This window comes from Pleurodeles waltl, chromosome 3_1 (genome assembly GCF_031143425.1).
Source record: "Pleurodeles waltl isolate 20211129_DDA chromosome 3_1, aPleWal1.hap1.20221129, whole genome shotgun sequence".
In the NCBI taxonomy this organism is placed as follows: Eukaryota; Metazoa; Chordata; class Amphibia; order Caudata; family Salamandridae; genus Pleurodeles; species Pleurodeles waltl.
The window spans coordinates 1,036,865,696-1,036,874,237 of record NC_090440.1 but is presented as its reverse complement, the minus strand read 5'-3'; positions in this window follow the sequence as shown (position 1 = coordinate 1,036,874,237).

Genomic DNA, 8,542 nt, shown 5'->3' with positions numbered 1-8,542 from the left:
TTTTTAATCCCCTCCTAAGGTCATAACGGTGTAAGGGTATTTGAAGCAGATATTCTTGACGTCCCTTTTCAGTTGCAACAAATCTTAAGAGAGGTCAGATAATTATTGGCAAGATCGAAAATATATTTTAATAAATGCTATATTTTAATAAAAGGAAATAAGAACCGGCTAACAAATACATTCTAACTACAACCACAATTTTAGTTACTGTGATGATCTGTAAGGAGTGTGCATTTAAATGAACCCATGGCCAATGTATAGGCTGAAATAGGAAATAAATGAAAACCCTCTAATTTCGGGGGGTTTTATCTGTAGTTCCTGAATTATTAGAGCCATATTACCAACTTCATAATGCTCAAATGGCCTTGCTTTACTCAAACGAAAATAGCCATTCACAATCCCAGAAACCAAAGAAAACAACGAATGCCATCTAAAGCTCTATGCACATTTCATAACAATAGCATCTCCACTTGTACAATTGTTTGCGAAGTAGGCGACTAAAGGTAAGCACTTCCACACTGACCATTCTTTGGACAATATGAACTACCGGCCAACTTATGAAGGAGAACAACTGAAACTGCAGCATGCAGCTTGCATCTGAGAGGGTTTACTCTCAGCAGTCTCATGCCGGGTGACTCCCATTTATGCCAGAGATGGTACTAGTTCCTTTTCAAAAGTCACCCAAAGAAAAAACTTCAACTAGATACTCTGACAGTTTTACCCCAGACCTTGAACGGTCACTGCAAGAACTGTAGATCAAACTCTTTTATCATTTAGAAATAGGATAATTTCTGATACTTTAACACCTTGTTTTATTTTTACAAAGTGAACTACCTTCATATGCTGGCTAATTATCCTTTTTAATTTTGGCATACCTGCACTTATAGAAAGTAGCTCTATTTATAAGTGGTGCAAATGTTGCATCAATGAAAGGAGGGACAACCAATATTGAAAACTCATTAGAGTCACAACATCTGCTTTGTTTACATCAGATGAAGTTGGAAATTGAAAACTGGATATCTTGGTATTGGTAGATTCAACACCATTACTATTTACATTTCCATACTCCATTCCTTTGCTCACATTGCTTTTATCTTTATTTACTTTATTAGTGTTGTTGTATTTTTATGTTTCTTACATAATGGCTTATTCACTTGCGAGAGGGCCTCTTGAATACATGAGTAATCATTACTGTTAGCAGTTAGGCTGAACTCTAACATGGCATGCCTAACCTTTCTTCACAGCTATTTCACAATTCGATAGCAAGGGCAGTTTATTATCCTTTTTCTCCCTACAATGTTTAATATCAAGCAAAAAATCCCACCTTTTTCCCAAAAACATTTGTTGGGTTGCACTTTATAACGCTCTATATAATTCTATTTCTGTACTCAGTTTGTCTGCATTACATAGAAAAAAGTTCAGGAGTGGGGAAAAGAATCAGAGAAATATTCACAGCAAATTTCAGATTATTATCCTTTAGCAACTAAATTAGACATATTTGAGATTACGTCAAGTTGCAAAGAAAGATCCGATTGAAGAAGCTCTCTGGAAGAAGTCCCTGACAATAAGAAAGAGTGCCTCGATCAAGCTCTTGAGGTTGGATTTGTGATCAGTAAATAATAAAGCTGAAAGCTAAGGCCCTGTCCACGGTTATTCAAAAATTGTATGCACTGTCTTGTGCCCATCAGGGAATACATGCACCTATCATTTTTGATGTATTAGAGGAACAACAACGGGGTAGCTGTCAGTTTAAACTGAAAACATAAAGGCATTTAATATGACTGAAGAGATGCTTTTACAATGACAAGTACGGTTACACCCAAAAAAAACTGGAGCAAAATCTTTAAACTTTGGGGAAGATTTATACCATTTTTTTAAAAATTCTGATTGATTGTCTCAGTATGCTCAATTACAGAATATAAAATGCAGTTATATTTTTTTAAAAAAAAGCAACTCCAGAGATTTACTTTCTTTTTAGGCCTAGCCTATAAACAGTTTTAGCTGTCTATTGTAGAAGATCTATTGTGGTCACTACCAATACATACAATGAACTTTGCGCTAGCCCATTTCCTTACATTAGTTGGCTTCCTTGTCAATCTCATTTGCTTGCTTCTTTTATGACAGCTTCCCTTCCTCTTCTTTTGTTTGTAAAGCATAGATTATTTACCATGCTTTTGATTAGGTGGCATGTATACTTCCACATCTCATAATCAAGGAATTATTTTGTTTGCTTTTAGCAATCCATAGAAGTGCAACCGATTTGTTTTCTTGTTTTCTCCCATGTGTACTGGTTCCCAAATCAAATTTAGGTCTTCCCCCTCAAAGCTTGGCCATTGTTTCTCCACCCTGCTCTGCCATGCTTGAATGCTCCTCCGTTGCTCCCTCTCTTGTTTTTGCAGTATTTATTTTTACCCCCACTAGCACCTAGCCAGCTCCACTGTTGCTTGCCCACCCCTTCGTGTTGTACTGTTTTCTTTAACATATTTTTATTTTTTAACAGCTGGCAGCTGCCATTTGAGGCCTATTCGCTCCCTTCTTAAAGCGAGTATTTACCCCTCCAAGGTGGCCATCTTCCATCTCGGAAAAATTAATTAATGAAAAAATGGTGGCTGCGTCCTGCGGTATGAGCTTGCATGCTTAGTGATGCTTTCACATAAATATATCAACAACAAATACCGCCATAACACATACGTATGCATACTGGTTGACACATGCAAGCATACAGATCATTGTGCTTTTTTCTGTCAATGTTAATGCTGAATAGCATGGGTAAAGAGCACTGGCAGAAAATAGGTCTGCGTTGACAAAGTCAAAAGGTGAGCTTACTGGCTTTGCCAATGCTCATTTTAAATCCGCATACATGGGGCTTATCCTATGAGATACCCATGGGAGAATATTCAGAGAGAGTCTTGAAAGTGGGTATCGGGCAGGAATGATATTCAATGCACAGAACAAGTAACATTGATTTGCCCGGCATTAAAACAGACTCATAACTTGCATCTACCCATTGTGTATATAAAATTAGGAGTACAGTTGCATCAGATAGAGTAAATCAGGTTCACTTACCTACAAACTTAAACCAATGTTTTAGTATGCGCAGGTGTTTTAACTATTTGTTAGAAGAATAAATTTAGGAACTTTCATAAAGTAAGTAACATTTTTTGCATTAGGACTTTGTATTTTGCACTACAAAATAAATACGTATGGTGTAAGCATATCTTTTGTTTCATTTATTTAAAGCTTTTAGAAAAAAACAATAAAATAAACTGATTGTCTATAATTAAACATGATGTTGTACCATAAAATGTGAGTGCCGTTTGCAGTGTTCTATTTCAGTGCTGCTTATTAAGCAGAAAAATCAGAATGAACAATAGTTCACTGTTGAATCTACTGTTTTTCCTGGTGAAACTGCAAATTTAGCCTTCCTTTTGTCAGAAGTTCTTACAGATCATGACAAAATCTTCTGCAAATCTGGGCTTTTTCTTTGAAATAGTAAAACTACTTTCATCTTCAGGGCCGAAATGGAAACCAAAATCAGCTCTGGAATTTTTTTCAATCCCAGCCTCACACTGGATGGAACTACAATGAGGTCATGGGGCGTTCATGGTTTGGTCATGGCAGCACGTCCATCACTGGAAGTAGCCCTCTAGGTGTCCCAGGGGGAGGAAAGTCAGTATGAAATCTCTCCACTGGCTTTCCCTGGTGGTGGTTTAAGCCGCTACGTTTAAGGCAAGTCATAGGACAACACAGGTGATGGCTAAGGTTTAGGACAACCTCTTTGCTGTGTGTCCACACTCCCAGGAGGGCTGTTATCCTTTTGTCTGAGCCACCTCCAATTTCTTAGTCAAAGAAGGTAAGGGTGAATTGAGTTTAAGTGGGATTTGGAAGATTTGCACTTTATGGCTACTTCCATAGTTGTGCAGTTTTCATGGGACAGTTTCAAGAGTATGCATATTATTTGTTCTTGGCTGCTGTAGGCAGGTCTGAGGGCACGAGAGGGACATCCATTGCAGGATAGTTCATGGCTGGAGCATCAAGTAGGAGCTGGAAAAGCTAGAGCTGTTGGACATGATGGAGTGTCTGGCCACCTGGGTGCCCCCAACGGTCATAAAAAAGAAGATGGAACAACTGGGACCATACTGCTGTGCATCGCTGTGCGCCTCCCCAAGAAGGTGATTAACAGAGACACATTAACGCTCATAATGTACGACATCATTGCAGACCTTAACGAAGCACAGTTGTTCCTCAAAGTAGATCTGAGTGCAAGATATCATTAGCTGATGCTCCACACAGCAAGCTGTTACCTTACCACGTTCTCAACTCACCTTGGCAGCAAAGGTATAAGAGGCTAAACTTTGGGATATTTTTGGGCTGCCAAGGTGTTTCAAACATGATCTGAGAGCCAGTGTCAGGGTTGGAAGGCATCCCAAACATTAGTGATGACATATTCTTCTCCTCAAAACTCTCTGCCAAGCACCACGGGTGCCTGCAAGCCACCCTGCAATGGCTCTGTGAGCATGGGCTCATGCTCAATGAGAACAAATGCAACTTTTTCAAATCACAAATTGAGTTCTTTGGGTACCTGTCATCGAAGAGTGACTGAGAGTGGACCCTATTATATCCAAAGCCACCAGATATGCACCGGTTCCTTGAAACGTCACCAAAGTACAAAGCTTCCTGAGCATGACTACGCACTATGGTCGGTTCTTGCTGAACATTGCAACAGTGTCTAGGAACCTGAGGGCCCCCATTAGAGAATTAGAAAGCCAAAAATGTGGTCCATATTAGCAAATTGGAGTTGTTTTAAACTTGTAAACACATGATGTATAAGTGTTTTCAAGGTATGTTCAGTGTCTGGCACGTTTTATAACAGAACTCCTTTGGCTCCAAACGTACTCCACACCAGTGTGACCTAATCACTAGAACAGAATGTAAGGAAAGCTGGGTTTAGAATGTTGAAGTTCACAGGTACACCCAGAGAAATAAAGAAGTGTGATTTACTGCTCTGGGTGTGGCGGAGTCATTGGTGGGTACCTAGGATGGGGAGGACGCTACAACTGGTGATGGGATAGGGCTAAGTAACTCAAAGGACAGTGCTCTCCCGGAGAGTTTGCAGTGGTCCAAGCAAACTGCTTGTGCGTGCCACGTGTGCCTTTGTCGAAGTGTCGAGCAGACAGTTGGCGTATGCCGAGTCGAAATGTAACTTCAGCTGCTGTGAAGCATTTGAATGTAAAGACAGCTTCACTGAGAAGTCTATGCACTGTTGGTCAAAAAGCCACAACCAAGACCCTACTAAAAAGTACTGTGCTACCACGCAAAATAAAGTTATACATAGCACAGAGCGTCAATGCTAAAGGCGGATACAACCAGGTTTACAAAACGCAGCAAGGCAGAGATCAACAAGGTGTCAGAAAAATGCAAACTGTCATGTGGGAAGGAGGAAATAAAAAGCCTACTGAGCCCACTAAAGAGAGCCATCATGCCTCAGCATTCGATGGAATGGATCAAGGAGAAGTGCTCAGGGTTGTGCTTACAGAGCTGTCCATACATGAAGCAGCTGCCCACAAGGCTGCCGAGTGGGGCTCAGAACAACTTCATAGGTCTTCAAAGAGTTGAAAGCAACAGTTGAATTTGTGAGATTTTGATGATGGCAGCCAAGAAAGAAGACACAGTTCTAATTAATGTTAAAGATGATCCTGAAGCCCACATGTCAAAAGACTTTGGAGAAAGTTTACATGAACATGATCATCAAACATCAAACAACATCAGAGAGCATGGTACTCTCAATGTCAGTAAGGTCCACACTACTTTACAACACTGCTGCATTCCAGAAACCACACTACCTTTCGATTCTGCCAAAAATCAAAATATTGGGAATAGATGGACTACTGGGATAGAGACATTTGAGAATTTCATTGACACACTTCGTGGATCTGATAACAGTAAGATTATCAGGTATCTTAAAAATCTTGTTGGTGATGGTGTGAAAGAAGTTATAGAGAAAATATTGAAAACTGACAAAGAAGTCACATACAGTCAGATTAAAAATGCATTGAATATCAAATTCAGTCCAGCACCAAACGTTGATTATGAACAATACATTTTCAGTCAAGAACATCAAAGAGCTGGTGAAACCATTGATGAATTTGTGAAAAGACTTGATGCAGTCATCAAACACTGTAAGTTCAACTAATTTAATGACAATGACGTTATGTGTCTTACAGTTATTGACGGATGCTTGTCAGATTCATTCAGATGACAAATGCTGAGAGAAACTCTTAGGTCCTCATTACAAGCACATGACTGCCAAACTCGCGGTTGGAACGCAGCGGCTTTGGCGGTCTGCCCCCCAAATTATTACTTTGGCGGACGGACCGCTAAAGGACCGCCGTCTCTGCCGGGAACACGGTTCCCAACAGCATGATGCTGGTCAGGTTTTCAACCAGCCATGGCAATGCTGAACTCAGTACCACCTGGCTGATTACAACCCCTCTTCCTGCCAGCCTTTTCATGGTGGGAGCACGCCATGGAAAGGCTGGCAGAAAGGAAGTGCTGGGGGCGACACGGGGTCCCCTAAATTGCCTACGACTAAGTTGTGGGCAGTAGAGGGTCCCCCTGCCCAGCACCTTTGGAATGCACACTGTCTGCTTTGCTGACAGTGCGCATTCCAAGGGTGCTGGAGTGTTAGGATATTGGCCTCAGCTCCCTTAACGGAGGCGAGGCAAATATCCTACCGCTGTCAGATTGTCAGCCCGGTAGGAACATTGTAATATGCTGGGGGGAACATCACCGCTATGGTGGTGGCATCCTCCCCATCCTGTGATAGGACCGCCAAAATCATAATGAGGCCCTTAGTCTGGAGCAAGCGCTGATGGCTGCCAGAGCTAAAAGCGTGTTTAAAGACAAGCTGGTGACATGGTCGAGGGTGCCTAGGGCGAACCAGTCATGAATGTGAAAAGTATGTTGAAGCAAAAGATTGAAGGACACAAATTGATGCCCACCTATAAAAAGAAGTTATGTGTTAGATGTGGATTTTCATTCCCACACGAAAGGAACTTGTCCTGCCACTGGACATATATGTAAAGGCTGTGGAAAAGAGAATCAGTTTGTGATGATGTGTAGAGCAAAGGAAAACGTAAGTGTGCCACAACGCAAAAACAAAATGGCTGAAAGTAAAACTGCATATTAATGAAGATGTCTGTCCTGTTGCTCAGAGACATAGATAACTTTCTCTTCATTTACAATAAGGTGCCAAAAAACATATTGAATCGCTACTTAAACACAATATTGAGCGTTCCACTGGTTCAACACCATGGATTTCTCCCATAGTGGTAGTGCCCAAAAAAGACAACGAAGGAGCTGTACGCATCTACGTTGACATGCATCAAGCAAACAAGGCGACTGAACAAGAACAACATCCAGGTCCACACATTGCTGACATGATAATGCAATTGAATAGTGCAAAGATCCTTTCTCGCCTTGATATAAATAAAGGTTATCATCAGTCAGAACTTGAAGAAAGTTGTAGATACATTACAAACTTTTCTACACATGTTGGTTTGTTTCGATATAAAAGATTTCATTTTGGTGTGTCATCAGCTGCAGAACATTTACAAGACGTCATTTGGCATATCATACGGACTGTTGTGAATGCATTCAACTATAGTGATGACATATTTGTTCTCAAAGCTACACAGCTTGAGCAGGATAGAGCTCTCACACAAGTATGGTGCTTACTTAGTGATGCAGGATTGACTTTGAATGCAGACAAGGGTGAGTTCAACAAGACAAAACTGAAATTCTTTGGCAATATCTTTTCTGATGGCGGTATGACACCTGATATTGCAAAAGTACAAGCTCTGTCAAATGCTGAGCCCCCACAAGATGTTTCATTGGTACGTTCCTTTCTTGACATGGCCAGTTATTGTTCAAGATACATGCAAGACTTTGCTGCTGTTAGTGCTCCATTACGAGAGTTAACAAAGAAAAATGTTTCTTTTAAATGGTCATAAGAATGAGAGAGAAGTTTCAAGAGGCTCAAACACGCCATTGAAAATGCTACTGAAATGGCATACTTTAATCCAAAGCTTTATATAGAGGTTGTTGTTGTTGATGCCAGCCCGGTCGTGCTAGGCATTGCACAGCACTGTGGACCCCCAAATGCCCAACGCAATATTGTGGCCTATGCCAGTAGACGTTAGTCCCAAACAGAACGTGCTTACTCACAAACTGAGAAAGAAAGTTTGGCCATGATATGGGCTTGAGAACATTTCCATGTATTTCTGTATGGAAAGCCTTTCACGCTGGTAACTGATCATCAATCTCTACTGACTGGCTTTGGCAATCCAAAATCCAAGATACCTCCTTGTACTGAATACTGGGGACTTCAATTGTAAGAATATGATTAAACAATTGTGAATCGTCAAGGAACGGATCAGAATCCTGCTGACTACTTTTCGAGAGTGCCTTCACAAGGTCACAGTAGTCCATTTAAGATGCCTAAAGCCTACATTAATTTCATTTTCAAGACAAGTACACCCAC